This window comes from Ambystoma mexicanum, chromosome 6p, assembly GCF_040938575.1.
Source record: "Ambystoma mexicanum isolate Mex_15411 chromosome 6p, UKY_AmexF1_1, whole genome shotgun sequence".
NCBI lineage: Eukaryota > Metazoa > Chordata > Amphibia > Caudata > Ambystomatidae > Ambystoma > Ambystoma mexicanum.
This window is the reverse complement of record NC_090935.1, coordinates 1,103,228,920-1,103,255,605: the sequence shown is the minus strand read 5'-3', so window position 1 is coordinate 1,103,255,605 and position 26,686 is coordinate 1,103,228,920. Positions and strand designations below refer to the sequence as shown.

Sequence of the window (26,686 nt, the reverse complement as noted above, 5' to 3'; positions counted from 1 at the left end):
GGGACAATTGTTGCTGTATAATCTAATGGGATTGTCCCTGATTGTCTAGTATATATACTGAGCAAATGTGTTTGCGCACAAATGTCAATACTTCTGACTTTATTGGAGAGCCATCTTTGGTAGATTGCACTGCTAGCATCACGCATTTATTCAACACTTGCAAACAATCTCTCTCTCTCTCTTTTACACACACACACACACACACACACACACACAGACAGACACACAGACACACACACACACACAGACACACACACACACACCTCCATAAGACACACACACACCTCCATAAGACACACACACCTCCATAAGACACACACACCTCCATAAGACACACACACACCTCCATAAGACACACACACACACACCTCCATAAGACACACACACACCTCCATAAGACACACACACACACACCTCCATAAGACACAGACACACACACCTCCATAAGACACAGACACACACACACACACACCTCCATAAGACACACACACACACACCTCCATAAGACACACACACACCTCCATAAGACACACAATACATAGAAATGCATTAAAAGATACTTTATGTAATGCAAAATCATTTTGCTTTTGCTAGGTTAGTTTTCGGGACTAATGAGGTCCTGAAAATTAGGGAGGGCAGCACCCTGGTGCCCACTGTGAGCGAGAAGCCCCTGCTCCAAGCGTCCGGAATTCTTTGCCTCCCTGTGAGAGAAAAGCCAGGAAGTCCAGCACTTCTACAGAAGGCGATGAAGCGGCCTTTCCATACACCAACCTACTGCAAATCTCCCAGGCCGCTCAGTAGCTCTTGCAACTGGCAGCTGAGTCTCACAGTTGACTCCGAAATTGCTGGAATTCTGCACCCAGCCCCAAAATCATGCATGCAAGCAGATCCAGGGGTCCATCCCATTGGGTCTATTAGCAGCAATATTGGAATCCTGTTAGTAATCCACTGGAAATCGGTAGAAAGATCCAGTTGATCTTGAAACCATGCTTGCAGCGTCTACCACTAAACCATCAAAATAATGGACATTTGCCCCTCCTCACCCTCTTCAGTGTTTTCCGACCATTGAGAATGGAGGGAAGGCCTTCACCGTGCCCGAACTGCACACATCAATCCATTCTGCTCCTGGGTTCAGCCCCCAGAGGAAGTAGCGGGGCAATTGAGCATTGAGTGTGGACACAAAGAAGTCTTTCCAAAGGGGTCTCCACACCGAATGCAGAGAAAGAGACAGAACATCCAGCAAATAATTGATTGAGTCCCGTATGGAATTGTAATTGTAATCGTTTATTTGTGAAGCGCTTATACACAAGTGAAGTGCTTCAAAGCGGGAAGGGAACGAGGGAATCGAGTCGTCATTCTTAGGCCTTGAAGTTTCCGAATGATCTAACAACAATAACTAGCATACTAGGCCTGAGGCATTTCTACTAGTGCACGTGCATGACAGGAAGGCATGAGAGAAAGGGGGGGGGGGGTAGAAGGAAAAGAGAATACAATCAATAAACTAGCGTACTATGCCTAACGACTTGTCAGATAGTGCAAGTGCTTGATAAAGAGTGGGGAGAGAGGGGGGCAGGGACATACAGAACAATAAAGTACCGTACTAGGCCTGGCGACATTTCAGATTGTTTGGTGCTTGGTCATCACTAATACGCCTATGTGTGCAAGTGTCTCAGGCGCAACCAGGCTAGGGAGGGGAGACGAGAGGGAGGACAGGACAAACAATCTTGCTATTCCTAGTACATTCAAGGTTGTGCAAGTGCGCAGACAGGAAGTGCGAGCGAGGGGGAGGGTAACAAGTGCACCCAGTCCAGCAGGGGCCTGGGTTAAGAGCAGACACGTTGCCCCTCTCATGGAACATATTCTGAGTGCAGTAGTGCCAAGCAGAGTGCAGAGGCCTGGAGGCAAGGGCAGGACTGACGGGGGAGCATGGTACCTGTGAGGCTCTGGATGTGCTCCAGGCGACCAGTCAGAGAAAACTGAGTATGTTGGGAAGGAGGAGGGGAGCAGAAGAGGAGGTTAGCAGGAGAGAGGGAGAGAGAAAGATGAAGCGAAGAGGAAGGTCTTGAGGAGTTTCCAGAATTTAAGGAGGTCCAGGGGGAGGCACCTTCAGAGGATAAAGATCTACCCCCAAATCTCTGTTTGGTAAAGCGGTTCGCCCGCAGAGCGTTGGAGGAGGCTGAGGGGAGGGCTCTAGAGGGAGAGTATTTAGGAAGAGAGCGTTGTCGATAGTGCGGCCCCCAGGACCCAGAAAGCATTGACGACTATGCAGAGTGACTTGAACTTGATCCTTGCAGACACGGGGAGCCAGTGGAGGGATTTCCGCGCCAGAGAGATGTGGTCCCTCGACTTGAGGCCAAGGATAATTCTTGCGGTTCCATTCTGGATAAGTTGAAGAGGTCGGAGAGTAAAAGTAGGAAGATTCAGAAAGAGACTGTTGTAGTAGTTCAATCTGGAGAGAACCAGGGCTCTGGAGACTGTGAGCCTCTGGGGGAAGTGAGAACATGTAGAATACCTCTGAGGAGGTGCAGCTGGTAGTGGGACTTTTTGGAGATGTCCGAGATGAGAGAAGGGAAGGCGAAAGTGAGTTGAATGTTTTGCCTCACTGATGGGTGGGGGCGCAGGACCAAGGGGGGCCGACCAGAGTGAGAATGGAAAAGCAGGAGCAGGGGTCCCAATGAGGATAATTTCTGTCTTAAGGCAGAGATCATTAGCAGCACACCAGGCCTCAATTGCGGACAGACAGTCAGGAATGAGCGAGGAGGAGGAAGAGGCCAAGGGTAGCCTGAAAAAGCTGTGTCATCCGCATAACACTAAAAGTTGGAGATGAATGTAGAGATCTTGTGGGCCAAAGGGGCCATGTAGATATTGAAAGGCCAGGGGGAAAGATTAGATCCCTAGGGGACACCACAAGTAGAGAGAGTGATATCGGAGAGAAAGGACCCATGTTCCACATAGGAAGGACGGTCAGAGGGAAAGGACGCTAGCCACGCCAGGGCCTGATCTTTGATGCCCAGGGTATCACAGAGACTGGAGATCAGGATGTTGGGGTTTACCGTATCGAAAGCAGAGGAGAGGCCAAGAAGAATGAGGACCGAGGGAGAGTTAGAGTCAAGCTTTGAGAGCAGGTCTTCGTAGGTTCAGAAGTGCAGTTTCCGTGCCTCTGGATTCTCTAAAGCCAGACTGATGGTCATGGAGACAACCAACAGATTCAGTGTGGGGGGGTAAGCTGAGAGATAGCCAACTTCTCCAAGAGTTTGCCCAGGAAAGGAGTGATAGAGATGTATCAGGAGTTCCAATCTGGCAGCTACTGGAAGTTATCCTGCTGTGACTGAATTATTCCTTTATAGCCAGCAACACAAAAAATGCTTTTATCATTCAGCTAGCATTCTTAATTTGGTGCCACACAGGTGATTGATATAGCTCACCGCCAACATGTCAGTAAGTTGCAAAAATTCCCTTTGTCTTTTAAGAAGGATTTTATGGTTAAAGGATCCGGCTAGAAACTTGAAACAATCTATGTGAATACTCCATCCTCCTGTTGCAGTTCAGCCACAACTGGTTCTCCAGCCAGTCCTGCTGGCATCCGACTCCATAGCCACATCCCGAACATCCCCAAATATGGCTCATCAGTTCCAAGCTTCCCTGTGTGCAGCCACCAGTTCAGCTATTTCAAGCCTTTCATATCCAGATTCACTATCTCATGATATGGTAGACATCTGGTAATGCCAAATCACGAGTGTCTGCAGATCCCTGTAATGCAGTGGCCCTTGAAAAACAGCCTGTATCGGGCATGCTAGTAGACCCATTTTTCTCTCCAGTTCTCAGAGTGAGATCTGTTTGCAAAGGACGGCCGACCTTAGTTTTTTCTTTATCAATGACACTTTCTGCATTGGGAACTCCAGTGTCAACTTTGTTGTGTCTGCCAAGGATTGCAGTCTTTTGACTGGGATCATATAAGCAAACACAGATCTTGCTACAATCTTGCAACCCAAACCACCTGCTCTGTTCGGGAATGTGCTTCTTGTGCCATGTCATCCATGTGAATTAACACTCTGATAACCTCCTTTCTGATCACTGCCACCACTGGCTTCAGTAGTTTGCTGAAACACTAACATTCTTGCGAGAGTTCGAAAGGCAGACACTGAAGCTCCCAGATCTCCCTCTTCCAGATGACCTTTCAAACTTTCTGGTCAGATAGAAAGTTGGTACTGTCAGAGGATCATCTTCATGGCCTAGTCTCACCAAGGGAACACCTCTCCTCCGAATTACTCTGAGCATATAGATCCCTTTAATCTTGAATTGTCTGTATACCAGCCAACCGTTCAGTTCGCTGAAGCTTATGACCAGTCTGTTCTTTACCTTCCAGTGCACCTGGAATATATTCCTCAGAAAGCTATCCTTGCATGATGAAACCTGCGCAAGTGCCTCTACTTCTGTTCCTAATAGCCAGTCCACTTCTGAGGACATTCTGATAGCGGAGGGCCATCTCATCTACATCAGATTCTCTCAAATTTCCAACGGAAATCCCACTCTAGTCTGCAGTATCCAACCATCCCCATAAAGTGTGCACAAACTTCTTTAAAGGATTGCCATTCTGAGGCCAAATAGCAACCGTTTTAAGCAGTTACATATTTCTTCATTTGTTCACCTGAAGAGATGGCTGGCTGCTTGGCTGTGTTCATTTTGAAATGGCCGACCACCACAAATGAGTGGGGATACTGTCCTGCTATCTGTACTCCCAATATGAAAGAGGCTCTTGAAAGGCTGGTCCCTTTAAAAACCCTTGCTAGGAAAATGTTTAGAATGGAGGCACGTTCCTTATGCAGCACTGGTTACGTCCCCACAAATAACTGCATTTCACTGGCAAAGGTATTTTTGAAATAGCAGTGTTTGAACTTCATATTCTGTCTCATAGAATGTCAGATCACCCAGTTTAGATATGAATTTTGAACAGCAAACTCCTCATTCAGGTAGAGAAAGTCCACCAATTTACGCTTCCTAAGAAGCACACCCCTCTCTGTCCCCACTCTGCCAGCGTTGCCATATCGACCAGTACCCTGAGTTTGCTCTACAAGGTCCATCATTTTTTAAAACTGAGCTTCTAGATCCAATAATGTATCTAATGTCACAATGCCCTCAAGAACACACCAACTTCCGAAGAACGTTTAAGAGTTTTTATGAACTGTTTTAATGGGATCCAACTGAGGTGTGTCTCTCTCTCTCTCGCTCTCGCTCTCTATCTCTCTCTGTCTCTCTCTCTCTCTCGCTCGCTCTCTCTCTCTCTCTCATCCCCCCCCCCGCCTGATCCACCCTACCTGAGACTTCCCTCAATCCCAATGGGGTCACTAGAGGTCAGTAACCCCCATAATCTAAACGCTGGCTAGTGATGAGGGTCTTAAGGCTACTTGGATTACTGCCATATCTCTCCTACTACCTCTGGGAGTTTCTAGGTGCATCCTAATCTCGGGTACCACAAGAAAAATAATATCAAGAAGTGGTGCCTTCCAACCACCCATGGCTCCCTCTATCCATACCGCACATGCTCTTGTACTCCATGCCCTGATATTCTTTCCTTCCTTTCACTTCCCTTCCTCCAACTCTCATCCATCTTTCCCTCTCTCTTCCTCTCCAGTGTTCTTCCATCTCACATTTACTGCTAATCCCCTCCCTACTCTCCACCTCCACGACTTACTCCTATTGCTCTCCATTATTCTCGCCTCCTTCCACTCTCCACTCCCACTCTCCACTACACTCAGCCCCTCTTTCCATCTTTCACCCTCCTTTCACACTCTCAATCACCCTTCTCATTCAGCTTCACTTACTCACCCTACTCTTGCACGCAACTCCAGTCATTCTCTTAGCTCACCATACATGTACTTTCATACCCTGGTACCACTTTCACCAGCCAATACCGCACCTTGCATACACACTCTGTAATTCACTTCAATGCTCCTCTCCACCATCTTTTCTCTTCCTGGCCTCTCGGTCCACCTTCTCCTCTCTTGACCTCACCCGATGAACCCATACTCTCTGTTGCCTTTCACCCTTCCATTTACCCTCTGCCTCAGCTGGTTCCTTAGGCTAATTTCCCCCCAGGCTCTCCCCCAGTGTCCAGGTTACAGAGACATAAAACCATAAAGTGCCACCGAAGCCTCACTCCATTTTCAAATGCGGGTCCACCCATATCATGCAATGGTGGCGAGCTACAAACAGTCAATTTCAGAATTACATTCTTTGTTGGATGAGCGTCAGGATCGACGTTCTGCGGGTTCAGTGCTCACTGCCACACTCACTGATGAACTCTGATTTGTTATTTACTGCAATTAATGCTGGTCTTGGCGGTCCCGAATGGCAAGAGAGAAAACACTGACCAACATGTTGTGTGGCAGGTATGGTGTGATCAAAAGTAGCACTCTGCAGTTGTATCTGGGCAACTGTGTAAGAGACAGAGACTGGATCTCTCCCAACTCCTTCAACCCACCTCTGGGGCAGAAATGGCTCTGGCAAACACACCAGTAGACCTCCTGCCTCAGGATGAGCGGGGTCCCTATTCCCCCTTCACAGGGTCTCTCTCCGTTTGGGCTTATAAAGTCTTGCCCTCGTATATTCGGCTACCTTTGGGAAAAACATCCACTCCAAAGACCTGAGATGTCTGATGCTGTCGGGATCAAACATGTCCCTGCAGTCCTCTTCTTTGTAGGGCATCTCTGTTGTATCTGCAACAGGGCCATCCCTTGATAAATACAGGTGATAATTAGTCCTCTGGTCATTTTGAGACAGAGACCCCTAACCTTGGAAGTGAAACCAACTTCAATAGGGTTGTCATGTCCGCAGCTCTGGAACATATGGCCCTGGATTGTCCAGCCCCTGAAGCAGGGGGTGCAAGGCGGGGCACTGATCTGATTTTTGGGTCAATGAAAGTTACCTTCAGCAAGTGCCCTGTGCCTGTGGAAGGCTCTCCTTTTCATTCTGTTCCAGAGATTAGCAGAGCAATTCCTATTTTGAGTCACATTATTCCCCTCTTAGCCCTCCACATAAGAAGGATGCCATAAGGAAGTCAACTCCCCCAGGATAGTTCCCTCCCATTTTGTATCCCTTCTGATCCTTCTGCACCCCAGCAGGGATTCTAGCTGCTCTATTGTCTCTTGCATGAGCCTGATTCCTGCTGGCGAGTCCCATACAACTCATTTAAAGCTTAGAGTCAAATCTATCTAACTTCTTCAGAAGCAAGTTGTCATTCCTCCCCATGATTATCCCCCTGGAACCATCTTGACTCTTTGCCATAGTTCTTTTATACCATTTCACAATGCCCTTCATGCCTGGACACGGCACGCAGATTGCTCCTGGTCAGTGGACATCGGTATTTGTATGACTGGCTCTGTTAAAGGATAGAGCAGTGCTCACTAGCTGGTGCAGGTTGTTTTATCAATCTGACCTTTACCTCATACGAGGTCCTGTCCTTACGTTGTGTTGCTGTTATGCAGCACATAAATTGAACCTGAATGACCATGTCTACAGAATGAAGCTTCTGCCCCTGTACGAATGTACTCGACCATGGCTGGCAGCTGGCTTCCTGCATGTATGGGGCATCACTATCTGCACCGGGGTGCCTTGCGACCCTAGTGCCACTATTCAGGAAGCTTGTCAGACCTTCAAAGGGCCCGGTAACAATGCTAGATGTCCTGCTGAAAGAACATGTTTATGTTAACAGATTTGCCAATCTGACTCCATCCCCATCTCACTTCATAGGGATGCCATTTCACTGACAGACATGCAGAGCTGCACTGGAAAGGAAATAAAAGATAAACGAATAAAAAGAGTGGAAGGGCTCTTTTGAGCATGCTCATTCACTCTCTGGTACACAGGTTCACTGGGGCTGGCGACGCCCATATATGGAAAGTCTTTCCACACTCTGGGCCCTGCATATAATGTTCATCAGCCACATTAAACTGATCCATTATCTTATGAAGCAGAATCACACCTCTATAATGAAATGAAAATCAGAGTATCTGATGGTGGGTATTGTCAGAAATATGCAAGGTTCAGACGTGAAACATATTTTCCAGATCTTTAATGGGGTTATAAGGACTAAAGCAATTGTTTTATGGGCAAATAATGTGCATACAATTACCTCAGTCCTGGTCTTGATAGTTGTACCAAAACTATCCATCAGTATCTCTTGGGAAGGTGCATGTAATGTTCAGAGGAAAATCTTTTTTAAGTCTGCGGCCTAGTCTTATCCAGTAGATTTAGCAAATAAAACGAAATGTGGCAGTAGGTGCTCAGTATCCTCGAAAAAGCATGACAAATGTCAAGAATGGCACGTGCCTGTCCTGCAGCTCCTCAATGCCTTGTCCCTTCACCGGTCCCAGGCTTCCCCTTGAGACTTCTCTCTGTCTCCTCATCTTGCGGTTCTTTTAATCCCCCCCTTGATGATCCTTTCTTGCTGATTTTTTGCTTCAGCTTTGCACTCTGGTCTTCCTTCTCTTACGCCAGCCCCCTTCTGTCCACCACCCTCTCTTGGGTACCTTCTGCTTAGCTAAAAGCTACACTAAAAGCTGACTTCTTCACTCCCTCCTCCACGGTTACTTTCACCAGTGTGAGAAACCTGAGGGTATTCTCACTACCCGTCGATCCTCTATGCAGGTGGCCAGGGAAAGGCCATCACTATTGAATCCTGACCCTGGGGATGGACAAGCGAGGGAGGATCACCTGGGCAGATGGTTCTTGGGCACTGGGAGTGAGGTACCTTTGGGCGAGACATGGTATCCCCCTTATCCTCTTGATAACCAGCCTAGCCCTCCCCAACCGTTATGCATTATTATAGCGTAGTCACCCTGTGTGCCCCTCTTGGGACACCTAAAAGTACTGAGACGAGGAAGAAGTAACTGAGTAGAAGACAACAGGTATTCTCACCACTTTGGTACTGGGACGAAGAAGATGTGAGGTCATGCATGTCCTTGTAATGGGCCAGGCAGCCTTCAATGAGGACCACCTGCATTCCATCACCGGACCAAAGGTGTATATGAAATAGAATGCTGTACAGTGGAGGGAAGCCGGGAAAAAGAGAGACACAGCAGAAGCAGCCATGCAGGAGTGAGGGAGGACAAGACTCTGGAACGCTGACGGGAGATTCAGGGAGTCCCTCTGGAGTTACGGTGTGGGATGAAGAGCCTACGGAAAGAAAGTCAGGCAGCAGGTGCTGCTGAAGAGTGAGGGCCCTGCTGCGCACGAGAGCCGGAGCGGGCTGTTTGAAGCACCCAGTGATCAGACTTTTCTGCACAGAGGGAGAAGCCTTTACAAGGAGCACAGAAATCTGTGCAAGTGTCTATAACGCTTAAACACACCAGGCTGCTCCCAAAAGCTATACCTTTAATAGCGGTCTATGTAACGAAGCAAAGGTGTCTTTATTAAATACCGGAATTAATGAAAGCAACAAAGTTGCAACAATTGAATACTGAACTGAATGAAAAGAGCAAAGTTGAAAGAAGCACAGTTGTGTTTAAACAACAACGTTACATCCATTGAATACCAAACTGAATGAAAGAGGCATAGTTGAGTTCATTTAACACTGCACTGAAAGAAATAAGGAAAGTGTTTTTTATGAAATAACGAATTGAGTTAAATAAGCCAAGCAGCATTTTTGGAATACTGAATTAAATGAACTAAGCAAAGATGCATGTAATGAATGCTGAATAAGAGCAAATAAGCAAAAAGGCATATATTAGACATTGAACTGAATGGAATAGGTAAAACATGCACCTGTTAAATCAAAGTGAAAGGAACAAACAACCTTGTTGAACTATAACACAATGAACTGTGAGCCAGTGCAAAGTTAAGACAAATGGAAGATCTTGGGTACAAAAGTGAAGTCAAGATTGAAAAACCACTGATACGAAGAAACTACATTCAGAAAATACTTGTCTGGCTGAATATTGAACTTCGTATGGAGACATAATGGTTCCTGATTGTGTGACCTGTAATGGGTGCACTGTGTGGTCTAAAACTGTGCCAAGACCTGAGAACCCCTATGAGCCAACAAGGAAGTTTACTGTGGTGAAAGAGAAAGAGCGAAGAGTGGTAAAAATCATACTTGGGGAAGGTAACCCAGTTATACAGATTTGTGGAAAATCCAGTTGAAAATCAACGCTTCAAGATATTTTATTTTTGTGATGTCCTTTTTATATTGAACTTGGAGAGGAAACTCCAGAGACTGATTTTCCCAGAACTTTATTGAACTTGGGGAATGACACCCTAACCTTTACAAAAGTGTGGAACTGTATTCCTTCAAACCAATACGAAGGTACATTGAACATTACTAATGAACTATTTGACATTTGGGGAAAGAAGCTGAAGAGTAAGCTTGAGCTGAAAATAGCTCTGAACTTTGTTTGGAATTCTATTGAGTTTGTGGTGGTTGACATCCCTATATACATTGTTGTGTATTGCTTGTGAGGGCAAGCATAGGATTTTGGACACAGGCAGACTTTAAATTGAACACACTGACAGACTTTCATTGGTTTTCTTTAGGTTGGAAAACCCCACCTTAATTTAGGGCAAGATAGGCCTTATTCCATCCTGACATTTTATTTAATAACCTATTGTTCAACTTTAGATCTGTTGTCTGTCTCGCCTTCCATGATGCCAATCTCACACCACCTCCTCCTTAGCTTCAATCACCACCTCCTCCCGTATGCCATCCTTTTGCCGACAGGAATTCTTTCGAAGTAATTTACTTTGAACGAATTCCACTGACAAAACATATCACAATATATATTGTTTGTAAGGGGGGTAAAAGGGGTAGAGAGGGGGTTGGGGAAGAGGGAAAGCCCTCTCAAATAAAAAAAAATTAAACAATTCAATAAGTTTTGTTGGCAGATTTCCAATGAAGTAAAGTACTTCGAATGAATTTCTGTCGGCAAAACGGCATGGAACCCCTCCTCATTAGACACTTCTGTAACTAGACTAGGGCTAACTTTGCGGCCTGTCTTTTCCAACCTTTCTGGTCCTTCCCTTCCCAGCCTCCTACCTCTCTGTCTTTCAAATATATTAGGTTTTCCCCTGCCCCATCCTGGGTTTCCCTCTTGCCAGCTTCCTGGGTCTCTCTCTTCCCCACCCTCGTGGGTATCTGTCACCAGCTTCCTGGGTGTGTTGCTCTAGCCAGATACCTGGCTGTCTCACCCCACTTTACTAGGGCTTTCTCTTCCAAGCCTCCTCGGTCTCCCTCTTTCTCACTGCCTCTCCTTTACCCTCCCCTGCTCACTCTCCTTCTCATAATAAGCTTTCATCCTTTGTGCCTGAACCAAAGTCTTAAGACTTCCTGCAGTATGTCTTCTCTTCATTTCAGTATGGTTGTAGGAATACACTATGGATCAAAACACTTTATCATGTTACAATCATACAATTATTATGGGGAGAAAAGGGAACTTCTCTATTGAGAGGCCATTCTTTTCTGAAGTTCAATTTTCCATGGAGTCTTTGTGTCTCTTTTTGAACACTTGAGAACCTGTTTATCACGATCATTAAATCGTTTATCAGCACAAAACAACCTGAATGCTTCAGGCTGTCCCAGCGAATGATCTTTAAGTACATATATTCCATACAGGTACATGCTTTTCTCTTTGACCCACACCCTTGGGTGGTATTTGCAATGTTTGCTGGGTGGTATAACTGACACCACAAATTAATTTCTGTACTTAGGACAAGGGTTGAGTAAACTCTGTGTCTGTTGTTTGAGGCAAAAACTGCAGTATTTTTGAATGGAAGATATGCGTATGAGTTAGTATTAAAAGATAAAACTAATGAGCCCTCAAAATGTAGGCACTATTGAAAAACCCTTAGTAAAATACTAATAATTTCCTTTGGCGTTTGCTTTCAGCACCATTTTATAGGTATACTTTACTTTGGCTGTGTTTTAAAAACCCAACCATAATTCTTTCATTAACACGTTTGGCTATGAGAACTGTGGTGAAGTGACAAACCATAACTGAAGTGAGACAATATTAATCTTGAGAATTTGTCTTGACTATCATATGACTGGCACTGCAGCACTGCCGAAGGTGCAGAGCAACTGAGGAGGAGGAGGAGGAGGGCTCACGCTTAAACAAGAGTAACCGATGATATGTGGTCAGCTAGAGAGTATCCATGACACTGAGGAGAAGCCATTCGGGGGAGGAACGTCAAGGCGGGCCATTGGTTGAGTTACAACATAGAGTTGATGAACGAGGGAGAAGCAACCAGCAAAGTTGCTAGATGCTGAGAAGAAGCACAGCTGATTAACTTGTCCACGACTTGGAGGCATGTTCAATTGACCAAATGCTGGAAGTACAATGAGTTGGTGCGAAGTCTCTCGACAGTGCGAAGCATGTACCAGGCAACAGACCCAGTGATGGAGCAGAGACAAAAAACCGGTATGAGAGTGAACAGTGTGTGTGAGGAACTAGGCACACTGAGTCGATAAGGAGGCCTGACAGCGAGATGTATGTGTTCGGCATTGGACGTAGTGAAGGAAATGAAGTGGTGAAACAGTCAACAAATAGGAGGCATGGACAGGGAACCTGGTGATGGCATGACACAGAATTGGTGAGGAGTCCTGATGGTAAGAGAGACGTCTCACAGGCATCAGATGTGGTGAACAAAGGGGTCCACCAAGGGTTACCTGTCTGCTGTTTGAACAGAAATCCCTGGGATCGACAGAAGTGTTTTGTGGTGAACAAAGGAGCTGATGAGAGGGCTCAAAAGTTAGAAGCAAGTAACTACACCCTAACCTCTTGAGGCAAACCCATGTATCGGCACAAGGCATGAGTTAATGGAGAGAGACTCTAGGAGAAGAGGAAAAGGGCAATAGAAGTGACATGTTGTTCTTATGAAGTGATCATGCCAGATTCCTCCATTCCTCCTTGCATGGAATTCGAACTTGTAAAGTAGAGGTTGCACTAATCTTAAAGACCAGCGATTCACTTTTGAACTATCCACTGTGAGAAACCTGAGGGTGTTCTCACTCCTAGACCCCTGGGATCCTCTATGCAGGTGGCCAGGGAAAGGCAATTGCTATTGGATCCCGACCCTGGCGGCAGAGAAGTGAGGGAGGATCAACTGGGTGGAGGGTCCTTGGGGAATAGAAGTGGGGTGCCCTTGGGCGAGATATGGTATCCGCCTTTTCCTGTTAGTGACCATCCCAACACTTCCTCCATCTTCATGGGCTGTTATAAGCCAGTTCCCCACATTTCTCCCCATTTGACATTTGATAGTACTGGGATGAAGAAGAGGAAACTAGGAAAAATGAAGACCACACTCATTTACCACTCTGATACTGGGACGAGGAAGATTCCTGCTAAGAACTGTAAATGTCAGGCATGTCCTGTTGATTGTGGTTAGGCAGGGCCGATTGGACATCCGCACCTGCAGTCTGTCAAGGGGCTGCATGTGTATAAAAGGAGACCAGCCCAGCAGTATGAGAAACAATGGGGAAGCCTATGTGTGGACAAGCGGCAGCAACAGCAGCAGGAAGGCTGGTGCAAGTGTGGTGTGGGAGCTGGGGCTCTGTGCGGCAAACTGAACACAAAGGAGGGAGTCGTGTGTAGAGGCTGTCCCTTCTATGTTCGTTCAAGATGCTTGTTCCCCTGTGCTGAGACTTGGACACGGGGGTATCGGAGGGGCAGGTGTGAGATCCTGACACGAGGAGCAGAAAGACTCACAATCCAGACTGCTGTGAAACCTTTGAAAGAGACAAGTGAGTTTCTATTCATTAAGAAACCCGGTTCATTAACATTAAACTAAGTTATTTGAGGAATACTTTGTATCAGAGTGGTCATGAGTTTGAGGAAACATGTTTTGGAAGGTCTATGATTCAATCCATTGTTCAATATTGAATAACTAAGAATACTTTGTGTCAGAGTTTTCACATGTGGGAGAAAAGACTTTTTTGAAAGTCTCCGAAGGTTATATATTACTTTTGAAGTGAATTAAGGAAATATTATACCACGGGTTGAACAAAAGGCGTTCTGAATACAAACTATGTACTTTTTGAATATCGAATTTACTGAAGATTTTAACATGTACAACCTGTGCCTATTAGAGATCAGAATTAATACAAACAATCTTTAATGAATATCGAACTGAATGAAAATCTTAACAAGGGCAACCCCTGCCTATTGAAGAACAAACGGAGTACAATCTTAATTTCGGGAATAGTGAACTTAGTTAAAACCTCACAAAAGAGCAGAACTGTTACAAACTAAGTTCAGAAGTAAAACAAAAATTGCATTCCAACTATAAACCACTAGATGCTGCATATTAAAATTGAATTATACTTTGTCTACAAGTGAAAACAATTGTGCTGTATCCTAAAGTGAAAGGAACTTTAAATACTGAGACCAAAAACCTGAAGATTGTTTCAACAAGGTCACAATTTCTACATACAAAGACGGCACAAGAGTGGCAACAAACTTTAAAGAGGCAAAGGATATTTTGTGTTGAAATTAAGTCTTGGGCAAGGGAACCCTGAGACTTGAACCCTTTATTGACCCGCAACCAATGTTCTCTTGGTGCTTGGAACTGTCTTACTTGGAACTTGGGGAAGGAAACCCTGGTAACTGGTTAAAACTGTATTATCCTGAACTCAAGAGCGGAACTTTGAGACTTTTTTGTTGGAACTTCTTTATACTTGAGGAAGGGAGCTGAAAGGAAGCTGAGGGCTGGAAGAGGCTCAGAACTTTGTTGGACACTGTTTCTTTTGGTTGCTGACACATTGTATAGATTAGATGTGAGGGCAAGTATAGGTTTTAGACGCAGACAGATTCTTCATTTGGACTCTTTGACTCAGACTTTCCTTAGTTTTATTTTGGTACGGAAATCCCACCTTCACATAGGGCAAGTTAGGTCTTTTTCCATCCTGACATTTAAGTTAATAACAGTGTTTTCTGTAAATATTGAATCTGTTTTGATTCATGATGCCTTCACAGCACCCACCAACAAAGTACCCCCACATTTGGAACCAAAATAAGAGACAGAAAAGAAGCAAAATGATACATTCTGAGGGAAGGAGTAGAACTCCAGCTCTGTTTGCTGCTGAGTTTGTGGGAGTTGACATTACCATTTAGGAGACACCGAGAGGACAGTACTGAAAATTAGCACCAATCATGAGACTGTGTTTGACCCATACCCGCTACACATTTGACCACAGTCACTCTTGCCCTTACCCTGCATGCTTTCGGCCATGCTCGCTGCACCTTCAGCCACTCTGGTGTGACTCTGTAGTGTTTTAAAAAAAACATGTCTGCACCAACAAATGGTAAAGGCCACGGTCCTTCTGGGTAATTTACAGAGAGGAAGCAAGAAGCTCAATCGGGAATTAAAGAGCATGGCTTCCTGGGCAACTACGGATTTTTAACTCTGTACACATTGTGGCCTGTTGCATTAGCTAACGGGGTTATCGCTTGAGGCGAGAAGTGTATCAAACGTTGCTGGGCTGCTGGAAGTTATGAGATAATTTAAAGTGCTGGTCAACCCTAAAATTTTCATCTATCCAAAATGCATGTGTGGGAGAACAACTAAACCCAGCTTTTACTCTTGAAATCTTGTTATTCCCAAGGTAGTTACTTTCCTGTGTCCATCAGATACAATCCCTCTGTTGGAAAGGGGAATACCTATGGCCCTGACAGTGTGTGGAGTCACCATCTCTTCTAAATTCATTCTCTCTAGCCTTACAACCAGTTCTCCCTAATTCAAGGCATGACAATTCCAGACCTTAATTGTGATGACCTGTAGATCCTGGTTCAACCCTATTACAGTCATTGCCCTTCTTTGCTCAATGTATTGGGCATCTTTATTCCTTTGTTCTACTTGTGTCCTTCCACATGGCGTATGTTTTCAGATGGTTCATCCCTAGATCATAGTATCAACAATAGGTTTTACTTGGGGCCCAGCTGATCACCTACTTACAGCTGCATGGGACTTTTTCTGTCCACTAATAACAGGAATTCATTAGTTGTAGATCATGTGAGATCCATCTGTTTCATTCAAGGGATGTTTATCCAGTCTTGGACCTACTAACTCTATTGTTCATTGTAACAAGGGGCAGTACTCCACTGTGCAGATTCCCTTTGCTGTCAATTGCATGTGATTTATAGGATGTATTTATTTAATGATATGCACACGTGACTATTGATAGACAGCCGTTTCATCTCTCTCTAAGACTCACATCTGTCAACACACGAAACGCCCCTGCAGAAATCTATGAAGGCTTATAAAATGGCACTCTTCTGACTTAATATTTTTAAATAAGAGTGAAAGTCGGATGATTAGTTGATAATCTTCTCTGAACAATTTCTGGGGCCGATTTTAGACCTTTGTGTTTCTTAAGGTTTCCTCCAAAAACAGTGTCTTCACCTTTTTTCGTCTTCAAACTTTATGAAGTCTGTTTTCTCTTCCTCTCAACCCCAACCACAGTCAAGACCCTGTCATCCAGCAGGCCCTCTGTGTTCACAGCAGATATATTGATATTGTTCCACGACCCATCCCAGACTGTTATTACCACATTACAAATGGCCGACATTGCCCACTTTTAATCACAGATACCTCTTTGACGTTCCAATCCTCAGAATCTCCCCAACCATCCAGGAGTTGGATGTCTACCGTAACGTTATTTTATAACTACAGACAAAAATATATATTTTGTGTGTCTTGTGAATCATTGTGACCCAGCAAACCGAAGGAGAACGTGACCCGCACCGTTTTAAACTTTTTAAATATTTCGTACAGAACCTTGTTGGAGCGTGAAAAGGTCCCTCTATGTTGACCTTATAGGCAGTGCCATTCAGCAACCCATCGTTTGTGTCTGAATCTTTTGTGTTAAGGAATATTGACCACAGCTGCGGTCATTAGGAGTTCTTATGAGCCTGCAAGCATGACTTTTGCGTCTGAGTGAAGGAAGGGCGCATAAGGAGAGCTACAGAGTCAAAAGCACTGGTATTGCCCAGCCGCTCAAGGCAACATACCTATTCGCACTCGGACGCAGGTCTGGGTGCTAAACAGCACGGGTGTGTTTTAGGGGCAAACAAAGGAGAAAAAAAGACATTAATAAGTCTGCCTTACAGGGGAACGCCTGTGTTGGTGATGGAAGGCTGAGCTGTGGCCCAGCTGTACAAAGGCAGAAGATCAGTATAGGAGATTTATTTTTTTATTTATTAATGTTCTATTGCACCTTTATCCCAGGCGCTGAACATAGTAATTAGAATAGTACAATAAAAAAGGTTTACAAAAATCAATTAAAGAGCGCTAGGCAAATAAAGAAACATGTTAACAAAGGTTTTCCAAAAGGTGTTGTTTCAATCATTTAAAAAAAACATGTTTAGGCTGGTACAGGCACAGATGTTTAAGGGTACATTATTCCACATTTTTGGGCCAGTAATTGAAAAGAACAAGACTGTGATTAAGCACATCGAGGTCAATGTGTAGTTAACAGAAATTGAGTAGAGGAATGTAATTATCTAGAGGGTTTATATATACTGTAAGGGTGCCTAATCACGAGTCTGACAGAGTGGTGGCATGTTTGCTGGCAAAGACCTTTATATATAAAAGTAAAGAAAAGGTCAAACCTGTCTAGTCCTATTGCTAAGAGAGTTGCCCTACCTCAACAAAAAGACTAAGGACTCTGTCAGGATGTCCAGAAAAGTAAAATGTTCACCTTCCTGTGTCCAAACCTATTTCCATTCCTTACACTGTAGACTAACTAAGGAAAAACGGGGTATCTTCTTGATCCAGAAGGAGGCTTCTCACATTCTCAATATAAATTTGAATGTTAATTTCTTGATGAGAAAACACAACTGATTCTTTAACTTAAAGTTCTTGGCATCGGATGCTCCTCCACATGTATACAAAAACCGTTTCCAAATATCAGGGGGGAACACTTCCCATATTCTTTTCTACAATTCACAAATGTAGTATGAAGTGTGGTTCACTATCCTGTAAGACTTGAATGTAGATCTTCTTATCACAAAAACACAGTTCCCAACTATCAGGGGGAGTCTCTTCCCCAGTTCTTTCTCCAGCTCACGAATGTAGTATCAAGTCTGGTTCACTATCCTGCCAGACTTGACTGTATATATTAGTATTCCAGAAAATGGGCCTCATTACAAGTTTGCCATTACTCCAGCCATAAATCCACCAGAATACCGGCAAACAGAATGGCCGTTACCAGCACTTAGTCTGCCGAAATTACCAACAGATTACAAGTGCCGGTAAGGGAGGTAAATCTCCATTCCATAGAGTACCATAGGACTCCATGGGGGATTTTTCTGCAGTTATCGGCAATGCCAGTTATAAAGGCAATTTTTTATCGGCAGGGCTCAGATTTACCTCCAGCTCCAAGCTGAAGGTAAATCCTTAACCCCTACTGGCACAGGTGTAGTTGGCCGTTCCGGTAAAAGAGCCAGTCAACGTTAATACCAGAACTTTTACGGTGTATCGGCCAACTTGGAATGTGGCCCAATGTCTCTTCTTTTGGCAATGGGTCCTCGATCCCTTATCTTTGCTTCTTGCACCTCTCTTTCTCTCTTGCCTGGGTCCCAGAACCCTCTAAGGTTGTCTCGAGACCTCCCTCACTTGTTGCGTAGCTTATTCACTTGTGTGGCTCTTGTGTGGGTCCCAGACCCCTTTTTTATCTCGGGACCCCGACTTGCTCTGGGCCCGAGCCCCTTGACTGTGTGCTTCATTGGATTTGTATGGGTCCTTGACCGCCTGGTGTGCTGCTCTTTCAGGTTTTCCCCGACTCTGTATGGGTACCAGACCCCTCTCTCCAGTTTATCCCCTGTTGCACCCAGGCCTGGTTCACTAACCTGCCAGGCACTGGTTTTCATGTGACTGCCTCTCAGTTTTTCCTAAGTACTGGTACGAGGGTGATGTGGTTCTTCAGCCTTCCCTAACCACCTCCTTTGTTCTCTTCTATCTTCACCACCTGCTACCGTAACCTAAATACATTTTGTTGCGTTACCGGCTTGCTCTGGCGAGAACTTGGGTAGAACTTGTACAATATCAAGTACTGAAACAGGAGAAAAATCAGAGAACAAATATTTCCAAATTCTGGAGGTGCATTCTTAGGAACTTGAGTGCTTAAAGGACTAAATGAAGAGTGAGTATCTATCATTCGAGGGGATTGGGTCCCCCAACGTATTCCATATCTATGACAGTAATCACCAAAGCTGTGCTGCTTCAGAAAATCTTCGGTGTCTGCGTCCTGCATCGATGACGTCGATACGCCGCCCTCGAGGACCTCCTCCTATGGCCGACGTCACTGGATGTTATAAGTAGGATGCACGACGCCCATAGCCTCAGTTCCGTTTTTTCCGCGAACGTGTTCGCTTCGGGAATCTCGGCACGCCTCGACTCTTTGGAGTTTCTGTTGCTTTCTCGGTTCGTCGAACCTGTTTGTGAACTATTTCTTCGTGAAGATGTCTACCTCGTCTTCCACACCGCGTCCGGGCTTTAAGAAGTGCGGGGACTGTGGGTCCAAGATGTCGGTCACGGACTCGCACGACGCCTGCCTCTGGTGCCTCAGGGAGGCCCATGACACGGATGACTGTGTCGACTGCCAGTCGCTCACGTCGAAAGCCTTGCGGGAGCGCAAGAAGAAGTTATCGGTAGGTAAGGTGTCCAAGCCCCGGAAGTCGAGGTCTGCAGGGCTTTCGACGGATGACTCGAGAGGCGACTCTCCGCGTCGTCTCGCCACTCCTCTGCCTCTTCGAGGCACTCCCGGAAGCGCTGTCATTGGTCGCCTTCCCCATCCTCATCCGGGGACTCCAACCCGTCGGCGGGTCGCTTACCCCACCAAGCATGAGACAACAGAGGAATGGGCTTCCTTCGGGAAGAAAATGTTGGCGATTCTCGTATCGCAGGGCACTGGTCCGTCCGCGCCTCCGAGTGGGGTCGGTCATGATCAGCCAAGAGACGCTGCTCGCACGCCTTCGGGCACGGGTGGTCGTCACGATTCGTGGGAAAGGTCCCGCTCGGACAAGGGGAATCGTTCTCGGCATGCCCGGTCCAGGTCCCGGTCCTCGACGCACTCGAGACCGTGTGAACCTGTGAAGTCTTTGAGGAAGACATCGACGCCTGTGGCGCCGAGGTCGTCAACGGACTCTCTCGAGGCTCCGCCTCCGAGGAAGTCGTCGACGCCTTCGGTGCCCAGGATGTCGAGGGACACGCTCGGGGCTCCGCCTTCGAGGCCTGTGTCGACGCTGTCGATGCTGTCAGCGCCACGCCTGTCGTTGACGCCGATTCTCTCGGCGCCGATTCACTCTACGCCTTTCAGGGCTGTGTCGATGGGGGTACCCCGTGGCAACCACCTACAAAGGCTCTGGCCAAGGTCAAGCATGGCTTTGGTTCCAGTTCTGTGCCTTCTTACCGCCATTTGGAGTTCATTTCAGAGGTGGATGAGGGCTCTGATGATGGCATGGTGCCTGACACGGTGCCTGACGAGATTCTCTCGGGCCATAGCCAGTTTGAGGATCTGAGGCAGTCCCTGCATGATGCTAGTGGGCTAGACACCTCTCCGGAGGTGGAGTTTTGTAGGCCTGAGCCTGGCACTCATGCCGATTCTTCATACCGGTGCCTTATGTCACGGGTCACCGAGTACTTAGGATGGTCTGCTCCCCCAGGGGAGTTTGTTCAGGATGACCTTACGGATATCCTCGACATTGGTCCACCAAATGACCCGGTACTGCCATTTCATATGGCTCTACAGAGGAGGGTGGCGGCGGTTTGGACTGCTCCGGAGAGTCTCCCGGCAGTGAGCAAGTCTTTGCGGTGAAAATACCACCCAGCCAGTAGTGACCCCTGCCACTTGTCCAAGCACCCTACTCCGGAGAGTTTGGTGGTGCAGGCGGCTACGGCCCCAGCAAAGCAGGCGTCGTACCCTACCATCCCTCCTGATAGGGACGACAAGCGTTTTGACGGCTGGGCAAAGAAAGTGTTTTCTGCGGGGGGTATGGCGCTTCAGGCGGCCAACTCCATTTGTGCCTTGTCTCATTTCACGCACACTCTGTGGAACTGTGTTTCCTTGGCGGCTGAACATATTCCCGAAGGGGATGAACTGGATGGTTTCCTGGCCATGGTTCAGGATGGCAGGATGCCATGTGTGAGGCCGTTCAGTCGGGTTTGGACATGGCAGATTGCGTCAGCCGGTCCATGGCGGCAAGCACCGTGATACGCAGGTTTGCGTGGTTGTGGAAGTCGGGGTTTGCTCCTGATGTGCAGGCCCGGCTCCTCAACATGCCCTTTGACGGGGAACATCTTTTTGGCAGCAAGGCTGACAAGACCCTTGCGAGGTTGCAGACCTCAAAAGCTGCAGCGAAGTCGTTGGGCGCTGCAGTTCGACAACCTCCGCCTTTTCGTCCTAGGGGACAGCAATGGAGGGGAGGTTCCTTTCGTTATTACTCATCCTTTGGTAAAGCGAGAGGAGCTGCCAGTCAAAGGGGGCCACCGTAGGAGTGCCAGAGGTGGAAAACAAGGTACTCGAGGTGCCAAGGCCGCTCGGGCTGTTGCCTCTTTGCCCTCAGGCAATGCCGCAGCCGCTTCAGCTCAGTCATGAAGCCATGTCCCATGGTTCGCCGTTTGAGGGAAGGCTGGCGCAGCATCTTGCAGAGTGGCGCGCCATTACTTCAGATGTGTGGGTTCTGGAGATCATAACTCACGGCTACTGTCTTCCTTTCCGGCAGAGGCCTCAAGACAATCCACCGGGGAATCTCTCTTTGAAGAGTCCGGATCTGCTCCTTATGCAGGATATTCAATCCCTGCTGGAGAAAGGCGCCATAGAACTGGTCCCTGTAGCGGAGAGGAACAAGGGATGGTATTCCCCTTATTTTTTGATTTCCAAGAAAGACGGGGGATTCAGACCCATCATGGACTTGCGCGGTTTGAACAAACTCCTCAGGAAGGACAAGTTCAAGATGGTTACTCTCTCTCAAGTCCTCCAGGCCCTTCAACCTCAGGACTGGTTGGTGTCTCTCGACCTCAAGGACGCTTATTTTCATGTGCCGATCCATCCAAAGCACAAGAAGTACCAGAGGTTCGCGGTTGGCGACTCGCACTTTCAGTTTCGGGTCCTGCCGTTCGGATTGACCTCCGCCCCGACGGTCTTCACCAAGCTCATGGTTGTGGTGGCAGCCCACCTCAGGAAAGGGGGAATTCACGTCTACTCCTACCTGGATGTTTGGTTGATCAGGGCGCGCTCTCCCGAGCAAGTCCTGGATGATCTGTCGGTCACCTGCCTCTCCCTCCACAAGCTGGGCTTCTCCCTCAACTTAAAGAAGTCCCATTTGACACCAACTCAGAGGCTCCAGTACATCGGAACAGTGCTCGACACATCCCTGGGGCAGTGTTTCCCTCCCCGGGTGAGGGCTCATCACATTCAGCAGATGGTGCACAAGTTTCAACTTGCCCAGAGGCTCCCATCGTTTGAGTTCTTAAGACTGCTCGGCCTCATGGCATCCTGCATTCTTCTGGTGCCAGAGGTCAGGTTGCGGATGAAATCTTTGCAATGGGCACTTAAGCTCCAGTGGTCTCAGTCCTCCGGCAGGATCTCGGACCCTGTTCAGGTGCCGTCATCGGTCGTCTAGGACCTTCTGTGGTGGGCCGACGAAGGCAATCTGATGAGGGGGGCTCCATTTTGGCTGCCCTGACCGGAGGTGACGATCGTGACGGACGCATCCCTCACGGGATGGGGAGCTCATGCCAACGAGTTGACAGTCAGCGGTCGTTGGTCTCCGTCGGAGTCCAGACTCCATATCAATCTGTTGGAGCTGAGGGCCGTCAGGCTAGCCCTGAAGGCTTTTCTGCTGACTGTGGGAGGAAAGAATGCCCTGATCCTGATGGACAACACGGTAGCCATGCACTACCTCAACAAAAAGGGGGGGGCAGGGTCACTTCCTCTGTGCAGGGAGGCGATGCAGCTCTGGTTCTGTGCAATTCAGCAGGAAGTTTCGATCTCGGCAGTTCATCTGGCAGGAGACGAAAAGGAGACGGCGGACGCTCTGAGCAGGCAGAGCACGATCTCTCACGAGTGGGAGTTGGCTCAGGAGATTCTCCTGGATATCTTCGCCCTTTGGGGGACCCCTCAAGTGGATCTTTTTGCCTCCAGTGTCAACCGGAAGTGCGAAATGTTCTGCTCGTGGGAATTTCCTCCAAAAGGAGCCTTAGGAGACGCGTTCGTGTTGGAGTAAGTACTGCGGTGGTTACGGAGGTTCGGTTCCTGGATAATCCTCATTGCTCCGGCGTGGGCCCGGAGGACGTGGTACCCGGACCTTCTCGACTTGTCCATCTGCCCTCCACGTCGTCTTCCCTACCGAGACGATCTGCTCTCACAGGAGGGGGGTCAGGTTCTCCATCCAGAGGTCAGATCCCTCAACCTTCATGCTTGGTTTCTGAAAGGTTGAGGTATAAGGATTGGGACCTCCCTGAAGACGTGCTGGAGGTGTCGCTCTCGGCCAGACGGCCCGCAACTAAGTCCCTGTACCGTTGCCGTTGGCGTAAGTTCTGCGACTGGTGCAGGTTTAAGAATGTGGATCCTTTTGCATGTGACATTCCCATGGTTCTGTCTTTTTTGCTTTCTTTGGCCCACAGGGGCCTTCAAGTGGGTACCATTAAAGGTTACCTGGCGGCGCTGTCCATATTTAAGCACTTGTCTGAAGAGTGTTCCTATTTTTAAATTCCTTTAATTTCTCAGTTTCTGAAAGGGCTCACTAATGTGTTCCCTCCGTCACCTTTCCAGGTGCCCGGTTGGGATTTGAACCTTGTTCTCAAGTTTCTGATGGGTGCTCCGTTTGAGCCTTGGCATTCATGCCCGTTGAGACTGTTAACTCTTAAAACTGTATTTTTAGTTGCGGTCACACTTCCGCTCGCAGAGTGAGTGAGTTACAGGCACTTTCAGTTAAGCCACCCTTCACTGTGTTTCACAAGGACAGGGTTGTCCTTAGAGTTCGTTCTTCTTTTCTTCCGAAGGTGGTGTCAGAATGTCATTTAGACCTGAAGGTTGTTCTTCCGGCATTTTATCCTCCTCCACATCCTGGTAAGGAAGAGGAGAGGCTCCATAGGCTTGATCCTAGGAGAGCGTTAAGCTTTTATATTTCACGCATGTCCCGGGTCAGAGTGGACGATCAGCTCTCCATTGGTTACGTTGGAAAACGTTTGGGACAAGCTGTGATGAAACAGACTTTGACTCGCTGGATTATTTTGGCTATCTGAGTGTTACCGCTTGGTGGGTAAGGACCTAGCGGTCGGTTTACGGGCCCATTCTACCAGGTGTATGGCTGCCTCTACTGCCCTGCAGAGGGGTGTTCCTATTCGTAACATCTGTGATGCAGCCACCTGGGCTTCGGTACATACTTTTGTACGTCACTACTCCCTCGATTCCATCCGGGGGCAGGATCTGGCCTTTGGCAAGGCAGTCCTTTACTCCGCAATTTGATTGGGCCTTCTAAATTTATGTTTTCTAAATTCTTTTCCCACCTCCTTGCATTGGTACTGCTTTGGGAGTCTGTCATAGATATGGAATACGACGGAGAACCCAATCCCCTCGAAGAACAAGTTACTCTCTTACCTGGTAATGTTCTTTCGATGGGATGGTCCGACAACGTATTCCATATCGCTCCCTCCCTACCTTCCCCGCTACAGAATTTCTTATGTGATTGCAGCTTATGTTTCCGCAAGGCTTTGTGTGTCAGACTGGCAGAAGACTGGTGGCACATGTTCTGGGAAAAAACTAGAACTAAGGCTACGGGCGTCGTGCGTCCTGCTTATAACATCCAGTGACGTCAGCCGTCGGAGGAGGTCCTCGAGGGCGGCGTATTGACGTCATTGACGCAGGACGCAGATGCTGAAGATTTTCCGAAGCAGCACAGCTGTGGTGATTACTGTCATAGATATGGAATATGTCGTTGGACCATCCCATCGAAAGAACGTTACCAGGTAAGAAAGTAACTTGTTATTTTATCCACACATGGAGCACGTAAAGAGGGTACAGGTAGCCAGGTTGAGGGGGGTCTTGGCCCGGTGCAGAAAATAGATTTCTCTGCGTGATTTCTCTGCGTGATGTGGAATGCGTGATGTGGAATGTGTGATGTGGAATGGTTCCATACCGTAGGGTATTGCCCTGAGGCTCTCATTCCAGGTTGGCCAATTAGAACCAAACATTGTACTCCGGGTGCTATTCAAGTTTAATTTTTGATACCACTATTCCTAATTTGTGTTTATGGTGACATTTCTGAATATTTGCCATGGTAGTAAATTTATCAATATAGTATTACCTTGGCTTATTCGTATTTAATGTACTTGTCCCTCTCGCTACTTTAAGCAAACATTTCTTTCATTTTTATTTCAAAGTTTCATTAATGAACTGTTCCTTTTGCTTTTAATGCTGTATCTTTTATCATCTGTGTCATTGTATTTTGTCCTTGCTAGTTTTATCATCATAGGTACCAGACCATGTCAAAGGCCTCTTGTTTTGGGGGGGGGGGGTGTTAAGGTGATTGCACTCTTTGTTAAAGTTACATTTTCAATATTCTCAAATGCTCAGGCTCCTTTCAGGTGGTTTATGACAAGAGTGGGTTATAGAGTACTGAGGCAAAGTTGCGTTCCCTATTCCACTCAGGTCAAAAAAAGATGGGCAACAGCCAAGATGGCTCCTTCTCCCTAACTCTCAATGCAGAAATTAGTAATAAAGTCTAAAGGGGATGCCGCACCCCAAGATTTCCACACACCTTCAATGGCTGGAGGGATGGGGCAAATATAACTGCATAGCTGGGAGCTGCAAATGGGAGGCTGCTGAGAAACCAAGATTGCAGCTCTGCAGCCCGCTCCCAGCATCTTCCTAACATTCATGATGCTTGGGTATGGCAAAAACTGGCAAGGAAGTGTTGGCGGTGGTAGAGTGAATGGCTGACATCCTTCCATGACACAGCTGTCCAGAGAGTTAAGAAAGTGCCCCAGCTTCAGGCCATAAAATGTGCCTTTGGACTGCTGCCTTGGCCCCAAGTGGATCATCTTTCATTGAGCCCCAAGATGCACAAGCACTTGGTGTGAGACTTCTGGAGTAGCCTCTTCTTTGCCCTTCCCTCCTGTCAGACAGAGGGGGGGGGTGGATGATGGCTGTCTGAACAGGAGCATGGCACAGGTTAGCAGGGGCTCTGTTAACCTCTGAAGAGAACAACAAGGGCTTTACTTAGACTGTGCAGGACCACAGCGTGCAAAAGGAGGATACCTGTGCAAGCAGAGAGGAAAGGTAGGAATTGCCATAGTGTTCAAGAAGGGCTCACATGGAGAGCAGGGAGTCCCTTTAGTGGTGACAAAAGGTAGAGCTCATGCGACACTGACTGGGAGCGCAGCACAATATTAAGCAGAGATGCGGGACCTCCTATCTGGGACAGTGCCATAACTGCTTGAATGAGGCCAAAGTCCGAGTGAAAATGTAGCAGCTCATACATGCAGGCATTCCTCTCTGGACAGGAAGATACTGTAGTGGATGAGGAACTGGAAAAGGGTAAAGATCCTTCAAGAAACCGAAAATGGCAGAGCATTCTCCCATAGCAACGTCTGTCACAAATGAGCTACTGGAGAAGTTGGTGCTGGGTCTGAAGGAAAAGTTGAAGGCAGTGCGGAAGGAGGAACTTGATGGTCTGTAGCCGGGTCTGATGTCTGC

General features: G+C 47.1%; 1 protein-coding gene across 1 annotated transcript in view; it reads left to right on the top strand.

The window, feature by feature from the left end:
- Positions 1 to 26,686, top strand: part of AOPEP (aminopeptidase O (putative)) — a 1,805,484-nt gene that overhangs the window by 226,482 nt on the left and 1,552,316 nt on the right. The gene's annotated exons all lie outside the window — the stretch shown is intronic.